Genomic DNA, 13,615 nt, shown 5'->3' on the forward strand with positions numbered 1-13,615 from the left:
CTGGCTTCTAATTAACCAGCGGTTGTCTTTTTATTTATGTTTTTTTTTTTTTAACAAACGTCCATAATTAAGCTATTATCGTCTGATATTTCTCAAATCCAAGTATTAAGAAAAATATTTTACACATTACAATTGTTGTTAGGTGACTAACAAGTCCCTGTGCTGTGCTTGGTCGTGTCTGACTCTTTGCAACCCCACTGACCGCAGACTGCCAGGCTCCTTTTGGAGTGGGGTTGCCATGCCCTCCTCCAGAGGATCTTCCCAACCCAGGGATCCAACCCAGGTCTCCTGCATTGCAGGTAGATTCTTTACCATCTGAGCTGCCAAGGAAGCCCAAAAATACTGGAGTAGGTAGGCTATCCCTTCTACAGGGATAGAAGGAAGTTCCCTGCGGGGGAACTTCCCGACCCAGGAATCGAACTGGGCTTTCCTTCATTGCAGCAGGATTCTTTACCAGCTGAGCTACCAGGGAAGCCCTACCTGCTCTCTCATTTCTTCCTGTCCTAGTACTTCTTAGCATTCCACATATGGCCACCGTCTCTTCCTGGGCTCCAGCGCACAGCCAGATTCTGGAAATGCGGCCTTCTTTCTGTGATCCGCAGCCTACGCGGGGATGCTGGTCCCTGGGTGCCTTTCCTTGTCGGTGAGTCCTTTCAGTCTGCCCACACTTCTTTTTATTTGTTTATTTATTTATTTTTGGCTGTGCTAGGTCTTCATTCCTGCATTCAGGCTTTCTCTAGTTGGAGTGAGGGGAGGCTACTCTCCAGTTGTGGTGCATGGGCTTCTCATTGCGGTGACTTCTCTTGTTGCAGAGTGTGGGGTCTAGACGGTGTGGGCGTAACAGTTGCGGCGCACAGGCTTAGTTGCTCTGCAGCATGAAGGGTCTTCCTGGACCAGGGATCAAACCCATGTCCCTTGCATTGCAAGGTGCTTCTTAACTGTTGGACCACCAGGGAAGCCCCCTGCCCAGACTTCTTAAAAGTCTTTCCAAAAAGCCCAAATGAGTGTGCCTCTTCTTTGCTCCGTTCTCTCCCACCTCCCACATCCATCAGGACCTGGCCCCAACCCACTCCTCCAGTGTAGCCTGTACCTGGCCCTTTCTGTATCCTTTCTCTCCCACAGTAAACTCCTCCTCCTCTTCCCCACATACTTGGACCCTCGAGTCCACTGCTCTTTCTGTCCCAAAGACACTATGAACACAACCTGGGCGCCTTCCACATGCGCTGTCTCTCCTGTTCACTGACCACATCACGTTTGAATTAATGTCCTACCATTCCAAGATGGAGGTTCCCTGAAATCAAGAGACCACGTTTTATTCACCTGTGTACCTTGGAGCTTAGCACAGTGTGGAACGCATCAAGAACATCAAGAAACCACTGCTAGACCCCAGCTGAAAAGGTTTTGTCTCCTTGATTGATCCATTCAGGATATCAGCTTTCTAGCTCTTCAAATTTTAATCAATTCAAAATTGAAGAGTCATTTATTTCAAGTATAAGTATGTGTGCATGTGTAATAAGTCGCTTCAGTCATGTCTGACTCTGTGTGACCCCACGGGCTGCCAGATTCCTCTGTCCATGAGATTCTCCAGGCAAGAATACTCGAGTGGGTTGCCATGCCCTCCTGCAGGGGATCTTCCCCACCCAGGGATTGATCCTGCATCTCTTTTGTCTCCTACACTGGCAGGTGGATTCTTTACCACTAGCGCCACCTGGGAAGCCCAATTATATCTTACAATTAATATTCACATGATAGCATGCTCACACTGTACACAACAGACATGCTCTCAAAGCTTGAGTAGGTTAATATTTCTAATTCAAACGTTTAAAATTTAAGATAATTTGATTTATTAGTGGTGAGGCTTTTTACTTTTCTTTTGTAGAGCAAATAGTCATACTCTAGGTTATTTATTTTGGAAATACTACTTCTCTTACATCAGATTTACCTTAAGAAAAGTAACTCTATGTTGTACTCTACAAACTACAAGTAGATTGAACTGAGAAGTGTCATTTTACTGTATGTATAAAAGTAAAGGTAACGACGTAACAGTTGTATTTTCTCTCAAGACAGCGCATCATCTGTGTGTGTTGAGCAGTTGGAGAAGGGCGGGGGCACGTTTTCCTCTGTCCCTCCCTGTGCTTCTCCATCTCCAGCAGAGACATTTTCTGTAATTGGTTTTCCACATTTGCCAAGAGTCTGTTTCCTCTTAACATTTAACATGTTTAACAGAAGTCTTGTAATAGTTCCAAAGACAATAAAACCGGTCCCAGCCATACAAATGATACACATACACAACACGTTGGGCTGTTTTTTGTGTTTTTTTTTTTTTAATCATGGCTTTGGTTTTGTTCTTTTCAATAATTTTCAGTGTCAAATCATGAGACAGAAGTAAAAAGTCTTCCTTCACAGTAACAAAAGCCCCGAAAGAAATGCCATCCGAGGGCTGTCTGCACAGAGGCCGTCCGGGACAGAAGGGCCTCTCACTGTTCCACCCTTCTTCGTAATGATGAAGTGGGGTTATGGTTCAGTTTAATGCTGTGTCATCAGAAGGAACTAAAACTTGTTTGAGATGCATGCTTCTGATGCATTGGTAAAGCAGTCCTTAATTTGACAAAGTCCATTTCTCACACTGTCAAATGTTAACATAAAAAAGCAATGCTGTCTTTTGATCCCACCCACCATCACTCCTAAGGAGAGGGTTAAAACGTCCCTAAAACAAGTAGATGTTGGACAGGTGAAAACAGTGTAGATTTCTTTTTCAATTATGATTTGATTGAAATATTACAAGTTGTATTATTATTAAAGCATCTTTATTTTAAGTGCTCCAAGGAGCTGGATTTAGGAAGGGCTTTGAAACCCCAGAGAGGAATCAGAGCTACTGACAAGCTGGAAACTGTGGCGCTGATAACAAAATCTCCTCGATCTGACGCAAGGCATTCTAACCCTGTCTTCATTAGTAAACTGGAATCTAAAAGATAAGACTTTGGCAATAAAAATAAATAACCCTGGAGAAGGGATGTTGTCCTCTGTCACTGCAGCAGGGAGCGTCCCAGAGCTGGCAGGGTTCTGTACGCCCTGACTCAATGCATGTCAGGGAAGCCCGTTCATACATTCCCCCTTCCAGCCTGGCTGTTCTCTCGAAGAGCCCAAAGTTTTCTATCTGACCCCAATGCGCCGTGAACTAAAAGCCCGCTGGTACTCCAAGCCTGTTGGGAGTGACCAACAGTACAGCATCGGGGTGATCACTGGAAATGCAGAGGCTCGGGTGAACCCCGACCTGCGGAATCTGAGCCTGCATCTGAGCCTGGTCCGCGGGGTACCCCCCACCCCGATCTCCCAGTTGAAGACCAAGCAAGAGCTGGTGAATTGGGAACCACCCCCTCTCCGCTCCCCGCCTTGGATCCTGTGGGCGTCATGTGAGCAGCCGTGGCCCAGGAGTGGGAGATTTGAGGGGGAATAATAAAGAGGTACTTACCTCACAGCGCCCCATCAATACATGGAGTTCAAATTATATCATCACTCGCAAGGTCAAAAACAAGACAAAACAAAGAAATGGCAGGCGCGCTTGTCAGCTAGTGGAGAAATCTAACATTTCAAACCTGCACCCATTTCTTAGGGTTGCTGTTTTAGCAAAGAACTGGTTGACTCTGCAAGCCCAGCTTCTTTTTTGAAGCCAAGGCGCTGGTGGGCGGGGCCGCTCCGCCCTGGGCCCTGGGCGCATGCGCGCGGCCTGGTCCAGCACAGTGGTTGGTACCTGCGGTCCTTGGCTCGCTGCCCCAGCACTCACCGCTTTGTCCTGGGTGGCACGTAGCCTCTCCTGGGGGTGTGCTTCTTCACAGGCTGTTTTCATCCTCTGGAAAAATGCAGTCGTGTTGGATTAAGCTCCCCTCCCGATCCCCCAACCCTAGTGTGACCTCACATGAAAATATGTCATTTTTAAATAAGGTCACGCCCTGCCAGCCTCGGGGATGCGTAGGTGAGAATACAGGGGAGAGGGATGTGGGGGAGAGGGCAGAGCAGCCTGAAAGTCTTGCAGGATGTCTTTCCAGCCGGACTCTATGACCGCCCCCATTTCAATCCTGTGGCCCTGGAACAAGCCCCAAGCGACCCTGACGCAGACAAAGCCTCACTTGCCACCCAGCGCCATGGGCTCCAGGATCCTGGTGGGGGGCCTACCTTGCCAGCCCGCACTGCCCCCCAGCTGGGGAGGCCCCAAGGGTACCGGCCTCGTGGGGAATCATTAGAGTATAGCGACAGCGACAAGGTCGCTTAACCGCATCCCGACGCACACTTTTATTGTTCTGAGGTCCCTACACCAACCTCAGTAGTTTCAGGCTAGAGGCTGTTCACTGACTCATCAAATATTTTTTTTCTTTTTCCTGGCCTCGCCATGTCACAAGTGGGATGTATTTCCCTGACGAGAGATGGAACCTGTGACCCTGCATTGAGATTGCACTGGACTGCCAGGGAATTCCCACACTCATCAAATATTTGATGCAGAGTTGGTGCAAAGCCTTGTATTCAGTGCTGCAGGATTTGAGGGTTTTGCTATTAAAAACAAACATCAAATTAAATAAATTTGGGAAATTAATCCAAGGTTGCAAATAAGTTTTTTAAATTTTGCCAATTATATTTAAAAATTGCCATCATAAAAGCAAGGACTTCAATTACTTTATTTTTATTTAAAATTTGCATTTCTTTGAACAGGTGATAGGAAAAAATACTAAGGATGATCATGAAAAATAAATGTACCTCCCACAGGGGCAAACACTATTTCTTGAAAAAAGCCATTTCAACAGCAAAGAGATGGGAAGAAAATATTCTTAGAGAAAATGAGATTTTTCAAAAAAGGAAACAGTTGGAAAAAATATATGGATGAATAAAAATATAAGCAGGTGAATAAAAAAGGGAAAATATATTTTTTTAATATATATTTGTTTTTATAATATACCTGTATATATACAAAATATATATTTCAATACATATTTTTACAATATGTATATGTATACATATATATTTTTTCTTTATCCATTTTTTTTCTACAAATATTTTTTACACTCCTCTTATGAATGAGGCATTGTTTTAGATGCAGGAGATACATCAGAGATCAAAACAGTTAAAATAGCATTCTCTGCCCCCTTGGACTTTATGTTTTGGTGAAAACTGAATCTGAAATTGAGACACAGGAGTTCAGGTAGATGAGGCTATAAGAAGAGCATGTCTCTGGCCAAGAGCCACCTGGTTGCCTGCGGGCCCACGTGACATGACGATGGTGTGAGTTTAGAAGTAGCCCCCCTGCCTGCCCCAGGACTCGTCAGAGCCGGGCCAGGAGGGCCAGCTGAGAATCTTCACGTGTGGTGCTGAACAGACTCAAGAAACAGCGTCTGACAATTGGTCCAGGTGTGAGTGAAGATGCAGGAAATGGGTGTTGAGGCAGGGGTTGGAATGATATTATGGGGCCGGGAAGAAAGTGATGTTTAATGTTTTAATGGGGTTTCTGCTCATGCAAAGAAACCAGCTAAATCTGTCTGCCATTTGCATGCTTCCTTCTTCCTTCTTCAAGCATCTGGGTGGGGCTTTAACCTAGGGAGCAGTTAAACTGTGATGATTACTAGGCTCTGCCTGTGATTCTCCCATCAGGAGATCTGGTGAGAAGCATGCACCTCACCCTTCACATTTTAAAAAAATTAATAGACTTAAAAATATATGTTTTAATTGGAGGCTAATTATTTTACAATATTACAGTGGTTTTTGCCATACATTGACATGAATCAGCCATGGGTGTACATGTGTTCCCCATCCTGAACCTCCCTCCCACCTCCCTCCCCATCCCATCCCTCAGGGTCATCCCAGTGCACCAGCCCTGAGCACCCTGTCTCATGCATCAAACCTAGACTGGCGATCTGTTTCACATATGATAGTATAGATGTTTCAATGCTATTCTCTCAAATCATCCCATCCTTGCCTTCTCCCACAGAGTCCTGAAGTCTGTTCTTTACATCTGTGTCTCTTTTGCTGTCTCGCATATAGGGTCATTGTTACCATCTTTCTAAATTCCATATATATGTGTTAATATACTATACTGGTGTTTTTCTTTTTGACTTACTTCGCTCTGTATAATAGGCTCCAGTTTCATCCACCTCATTAGAACTGATTCAACGCATTCTTTTTAATAGCTGATTAATATTCCATTGTGTATATGTACCACAGCTTTCTTATCCATTTGTCTGCCAATGGACATCTAGGCTGCTTCCATGTCCTGGCTATTGTAAACAGTGCTGCAGTGAGCATTGGGGTACACGTGTCTCTTTCAATTCTGGTTTCCTCGGTGTGTATGCCCAGCAGCGGGATTGCTGGGTACTATGGCAGTTCTATTTCCAGTTTTTTAAGGAAATAGACTTTTTTTTTAAGTAGAAAGTTTAGGTTTATAGAGAAGTTTCCATGTACTTCCTCAGCCATCCCCATATCCCCTATTAGCATCTTGAGTTAGTGTGATAAGTTGTTACAACGGATAAATGCATACTGATATATTTATCATTAACTAAAGTCAGTATATTGGGGGCTTCCCTGGTGGCTCAGATAGTAAAGAGTCTGCTTGCAATGCGAGAGACCTGGGTTCGATCCCTGGGTTGGGGAGATCCCCTGGAGAAGGGAATAGCAACCCATTTCAGTATTCTTGCCTGGAGAATTCCATAGACAGAGGAGTCTGGCAGGCTAGGTCCATGGGGTCAAAAAGAATTGGACATGACTGAGCAACTACTGCTACTTCAAAGTCAATGGATTACAGGGTTCACTCTTTATATTGTACATTCTATGGGTTCTGATGAATGTGTAACGACATGTATCCAACATAGCAGTGTCATACAGAATAATTTCCCTGCCCTAAAAATCCCCTGTGCTCCATCCTTCCCTCCCCAAACCTCTGGCAATCAATGATCTGGCTCTGTAGATTTTGTTTTTTCCATAATGTCTTATTCTTGGAACCATTCAGATATGTGGCTTTTCAGATTGTCTTCGTTCACTTAGCAATACACATTGAAAGTTCTTCCAATGTTTTTCCATGCTTAATAGCTCATTTCTTTTTAGCACTGAATACTCTTTCATTGTCTGGATGTCTCACAGTTTGCGTTTCCATTAATCTATTAAAGGACATGTTGGTTGCTTCTGTGTGTGTGTGTGTGTAGGTCACTCAGCTGTATCCAACCCTTTGTGACCTCATGGACTGTGGTTCACCAGGCTCCTCTGTCCGGGGGATTTCCCAGGCAAAAATACTGGAGTGGGTTGCTATTTCCTTCTCCAGGGGATCTTCCCAACCCAGGGATCGAAACCAGGTTTCCTGCTTTGCAGGCAGATTCCTTATTGTCTGAGCCACCAGGGAAGCCTGGTTGCTTCTAAGTTCATAAAAGTGAATGAAGTGAAGTCGCTCAGTCGTGTCCGACTCTTTGCGACCCTATAGACTGTAGCCTATCAGGCTCCTCCGTCCATGGGATTTTCCAGGCAAGAGTGCTGGAGTGGCTTGCCATTTCCTTCTCCAGGGGATCTTCCCGACCCAGGAATCGAACCCGGGTCTCCCGAATCGCAGGCAGACGCTTTACCGTCTGAGCCACCAGGGAAGCCCTCTAAGTTCGTACATTAATGAATAAAGCTGCTATGAATATTGTGTGTAGCATATCCATATGAACATAAGTTTTCAACTTTTATGGGTGAACACTAAGGAGAGTTATTGGCAGGATCATATGATCAGGTTATGTTTCACCGTTATGTTTTCCTTTCAAGAAATTCTTTCCTTTATATAAAATTTCAAGTGCCCCCAAAAAGCAGCATCACATTTTTATCTTAAAATATTATGTTGCATGCAATCTCTTCCTTGATATGAGTGTATCAGTATTTGATATCACAACATACAGCTAGAAATAAAATGTCCCCCTTCATCACTTTATGAACAAGTAAACCTTTAATCTGAGATGTTACTAAGTATTTGTATTTAATTTCTGCCGCACCGTGCATCATTCAGGATCTTAGTTCCCTGACTAGGGATTGAACCTTTACCAGTGGGAGCGTGGAGTCTTGACCACTGGACTGCCAGGGAAGTCCCCAGAGAACCCATCTTTACATCGTCTCTAAAGTGGAAGGATGGGCTGGGGAGCCAATCAGCGCAATTTGTCCTGGTGACAGAACTAAAAGAGCCCACCTGCTGGGCAGGACACCATGTGGAAAACTCAATTAGGCCATAAGCAAGGACTCCCATAGTCATTACTTTTCAATGATTTGGAGGCTAAATATGAAACAATATCTCATTATATTATCTAGTAGCATATTCATATGATTCACTCTATTTACTTGGCAAAAATGCAGTATTTGCTGCATGTTCATTTACATTGAATTGAATCAGGTGCACACTGAGTGAGTATCTGCTGTTTATTCCTGGATGACATTTCATAGCAAAAAAAATGAAAGGCTGTATTTTAGGATCATGAACCAAAAGAAGTATAGAAGAGAAAACAAATAGTCGAAAAATAGACATAAATGAGAAATGATTAAAATAAGTGGAAATCATAAAATGCCTAAGATTCGATCAAATAAAAGGCAAAATGAGCAGAAATTTCCTCCCTAAAATGCACTGAATTTAAAAATGCAGAAGTCAGATTAATTTTAGATTTTTGAAAACAAACTGAGCTCCTTAAACTTCTGTTTCTGGAATGAATGTCGTTATCATAAAAGTCCTTGCTGCACAGATAGACATATCTTGTTCCTGGATGACAGCATTTAATCTTATAAAAATGTGGATTTCTGTACCAAATTAAACGGTACATTTAAAACACTCTAAAAAATTTTAAAAATTCCCCATAGAATTTTGGGAGGTTTTGAGAGATGGTGCTAACACAGAAATGTAGTCATCTATGACATGATAAAAATGTCAGAAACAAGTCAAATACGCACATAAAAACTTTTGTCTGAAGTCAAAGCAGTTAAATGGAATGAGAGAAAGAAGAACTACTTAATATATGACACTGAAACTAGAGATTTTCAAGTTGCCAAAAGTGTATTTTTTTAATGAAAATTCCCACTGTCAGTAACTGAGTACAGGAAACAGCTCTCATGGTCTAGTGGGAATACAGGAATACGAATTGGTACATTTCTGGAGGGAAATTATTTATAGAAAAACTTTAACAAAATCTATATTATTGTTGAGTCAATGGGCATGAGTTTGAGCAAACTCCTGGAGACAGTGAAGGACAAGGAAGCCTGGTGTGCTGCAGTCCATGGGGTCACAAAACAGTCGGACACGACTGAGCGACTGAACAAGAATTTCTGCCTAAGGGCAAGTGTGCCTCGTCCGGGGCAGGCCTGGGAGCTGAGGTCCTGGCAGCAGTGCTCCCCTGTGAAGGAGGGGCCCTTGGCTGGGGCATGTCCTTCTGTTTCTCAGAGAGTCCCCGGTGGGCAATGAGCCTCAGGCACCTGCAGCAGCAACACCTCTGATAACGCTGCCCATCACAGGCATGGTGTCCTCTCCCCTTCGATTCTGCAGGTCTTCACTGTATCCCCGACATCCTCTTCCTTAAAACTCTCTTGTAACCAAATCTCTTCTTTGTGGGGTATCCAAACTTGGAGAATAGTTTCACAATTTTCTTTTGTTTACATTTTCTGCAGCAAATAGATTGCACTTAAGTTATAAAGGAAGGCAAAGTTTTTTGAAAAAAGGAATTCACTGGGGACTTCCCTGGTGGTCCAGGGTTTAAGGACTTCACCTTCCAATGCAGGGGGTATGGGTTTGATCCTTAGTTGGGAAACTGAGATCCCACATACCTGGAGGTCAAAAAGCTAAAACACAACCTGTAACATATTCAATAAAGACTTGGTCCACATCAAAAAAAAAAAATCTTAAATGAGATAGATTGAATACATGCATTTACCTCCTCCCCAGTTAGTTAGTTATGTTGCTCAGTTGTGTCTGACTCTTTGCGACCCTGTGGACTGTAGCCCACTAGGCTTCTCTGTCCATGGGATTCTCCAGGCAAGAATACTAGAGTGAGTTGCCATTTCCTTCTCCAGGGGATTTTCCCGACCCAGGGATCGAACCCAGGTCTCCTGCCTTGCAGGTAGACACTTTAACCTCTGAGCCACCAGGGAAGACTTACCTCCTCCCCAAGGTCTCAGCAAATGGCATTAAAGATAAATGGACAAGCACACAGGGCAAAGAGGAAAGGAAAGGAAATTGGCCATGTACAAGAAATGTCCGCAGTACTCTGACTGAGTAGAGGGAAGGTCTGTGAGCAGGGAGCCAGTCACTGGGGAAGGGGAGCTGGAGGCACGAGGCTGGCTCCCATCATCTCCCACTGATGCTGAGCCTGGGTGCCCATCTCCATCCCTCTGAGCACAGGGCCTGGAGATGGACAGGGATGCCAGGCACCACAGGGCAGGCGAGGAGCAGGGCTGAGAGCTCCAGGGAGGGGGTTATCAGTAGGGGACGGGTGGGATGGAGGATGGTTGTTTTTACCTATGCCTTCTAATACTGTTCGTCTTCCTTTTTCATTGTGTATTTATTTTTGGCGGTGCTGGGTCTTCACTGCCGCACGGGCTTTTCTCTAGCTGCAGCAAGTGGGGGCTGCTCTAGCTGCAGTGCTCAGGCTTCTCATTGCAGTGGCTTCTCTTTTTGCAGAGCACAAGTCCTAGGCACGGGGGCTTTGGCAGCTGTGGCACGTGTGCTCAGTAGTTGTGGCTTGCCGGCTCTAGAGCACAGACTCAGTAGCTGTGGTTCATGGGCTTAGTTGCTCTGCAGCATATGGAATCTTCCTGGACCAGGGATCAAACCCATGCCCCCTGAATTGGCAGGCAGATTCTTATCCACTGAGCCACCAGGGTAGTCTGACTATTCATCTTTTAAAAAATCTATGTGCAAGCATCACTTTAATACTTAATAAAATGTTGAAGCCATGTTTTTGTTATTTAAATGCAGGAAAATCAGAACTAGGTTGGCGCCAAGTACTATCAGATCATCAGACTGATTCACACACACACACTTGTCCATCGTAGATGTCGTCACAATAGCCACAAGGTGGAAACTGGCCAAATGCCCACCAGTGACTGAATGGACAAGCAAACTGTGGTTGATGCACTCGATGGAACAGTATTCAATCACAACCAGGAATGAAGTACTGATGCATATTACATGTGTGGACCTCAAAAACACACTTAATGAAAAAATCGGACACAGATGGCCACATATCATATGATTCCATTTATACGAAATGTCCAGAATAGGTAGATTCACAGCTATAGGACACAGATTAAACAGTCACCAGGGGAGGGTGGAGAGGTAAGGGAGAATAACAGATGAATAGGTATAGGGTATCCTTTGGGGATCGTACTGGCCTGTTCATGCCCCATGTGACCGCCAAAGCCTAGCTTCATCATAAACACAGGCGAGGCTGATTAAAGGGCCAATTGGCTCCCTTTCTTACTGTCTAAAATCCACAATCCAAAACCACATTGGTTATGGACTTAATTGTGTAGCTCCCCTCCCAAATTCGTGTTGAAATCTTAAACCCCAGTGTTTTAAGATTGAGTGTGACCTCATTTGGAGATACAATCTTTACAGAAGCCATCCAGTTACAATGAGGTCATTAGGGTGGGCCTCAATCTATAAGACTGGTGTCCTTGTGCAAGGAGGAAGTTTGGATTCGAAGACAAACACAAAGCAATGATGATGCGAAGAGACACAGGGATGACAAGGCCATCTACAATCCAAGGAGAGAGGCCTAGAACAGCCTTCCCTTACAATCCACAAAGGGGATTAACTCTGCTGAGACCTTGACCTTGGATTTTTAAGCCTCCAGAACTGTGAGATGATACATTTCTGTCATTTAAGCCCCCCAGTTTACAATACTTTGTTATGGCAGCCCTAGCAAACTAACAAAACATTGTATAATAATCCTTTTTACCTTAAAAGGCACATTAGTTGCATAAACACATCACCTATCATGTAATGGCTGGTTGCATGGAATAAACTCGTGGTCCCCTGAGACAGTAAGTTTCCAGTGGACAGGTTCCATGAACAGGTAGTTTTGTGGCCAAAGCCCCTGACAGAACCATCTCTGACTGCAGTCCTTAGCAAAGGCTTTCATAATTCTGACTGCAAAGAGGATGCTGAATTTTAGTGCTTTAACATAAATCAGCACCAGCTTGAAAGCCAGATATGACATGAGGTATGTATATTTGTATTGGCCATTCCCAACACACACACAGGTGCATGAAAGGACACAGCCAAGGGCTCACTCTGTGGCCAATTTCCACGTTCTTATGTGAATTCGGTATAGCGGCTCCTGGGGACTGGAATGTGGCAATTTGAATGCAAAATTGATTGTCAAATATAAGACTGCAGCGGTCTTCTCCCTAGTGACCACCTCACCCTCCAGCTAGTTGTTTTCACTCTTGTTCTGGATGCTCTGTACCTTGTTGGCAATATTCAAATGATCAAAAATGATCTCAGGATCCCAAACAACCCCTCTTGATTGGCTTGCACCCCCCTTTTAATTTGTTCTCCCTTGCTTATTTTCACAACAGGAAGGATGTCATTGCTGAACTTGCTTTATCTCCACTTCCACCATCAGCATCACAATCGTAAGATCACTCTTATACACATTTGACAACTACTTCAATTTTAAACTGAATTCTGGACTTAAGTAACATTAAAAACTGTATCTTTAATATCATATCAAGGAAGTCCTGCGTTGTATCTGATTTTTCATGCAATCTCTATGTACAAATGTTTCATATTTTGAATAGTAGCCTAATGCGTATTCCAAAGCAGGAAAATGTAAAAATAATATTCTGCTTCTCTCAGGATGACTTCTACGTGTGCCACACAGTGAGGCAGGTGGTACGTTTCCATGACTCCAAAGCTTCAACATGACCTTTCACCGAAGGGACACAGACAAGCCGTCAAAAAATGTCTTGATTCATCAGATATAAGGGATGTATTAATTTCCTAGGGCAGCCGTAGCAGAGTGCTGCTGAGTGACTTGAAATAGCAGGAACTTACTCCTTCACAACTGTGGAGGCTCAACCGCTGAAGTCAGGAGTCGACAGGGCTGTAACCTCTCTGAAGCCACAGGGGACTCATCTGGGCTGCCAGTGGTTTGGTAGCCATCTCTCGGGCTCCTGGGTTTGAGGCTGTCTCGTCACACAGCCTTCTCCCTGTGTCTTCACATGGCCACAGTCCTGCTTTCATATGACTTCATGTTAACTCATCAGATCTGCAGCCATCCTATTTCCAGAAAAAGACAAATTCTGAGGGACTAGGGGCTAGAACTTCAGTATATTATGGGGGCAGGGATAGGGAGCACGATTCAACCCACTGAAAGGGGACAGGGTAAACTTCACATATTAACTTTTGAGGGCAACTCATAAGGCAGCATTTTTGTTTGATGGATACAAATTCTTATTTACAAGAAAGTGCATACTGCACATTGTTTAGTCGCACAGTCCTGTCTGACTCCTTACAACCCCATGGACTGCAGCCCGCCAGGCTCCTCTGTCCATGGGATTCTCCAGGCAAGAATACTGGAGTGGGTTGCCATTTCCTTCTCCAGGGGGTCTTTCTGACCCAGGGATCGAA

Source organism: Capra hircus, chromosome 14 (assembly GCF_001704415.2).
Source record: "Capra hircus breed San Clemente chromosome 14, ASM170441v1, whole genome shotgun sequence".
NCBI lineage: Eukaryota > Metazoa > Chordata > Mammalia > Artiodactyla > Bovidae > Capra > Capra hircus.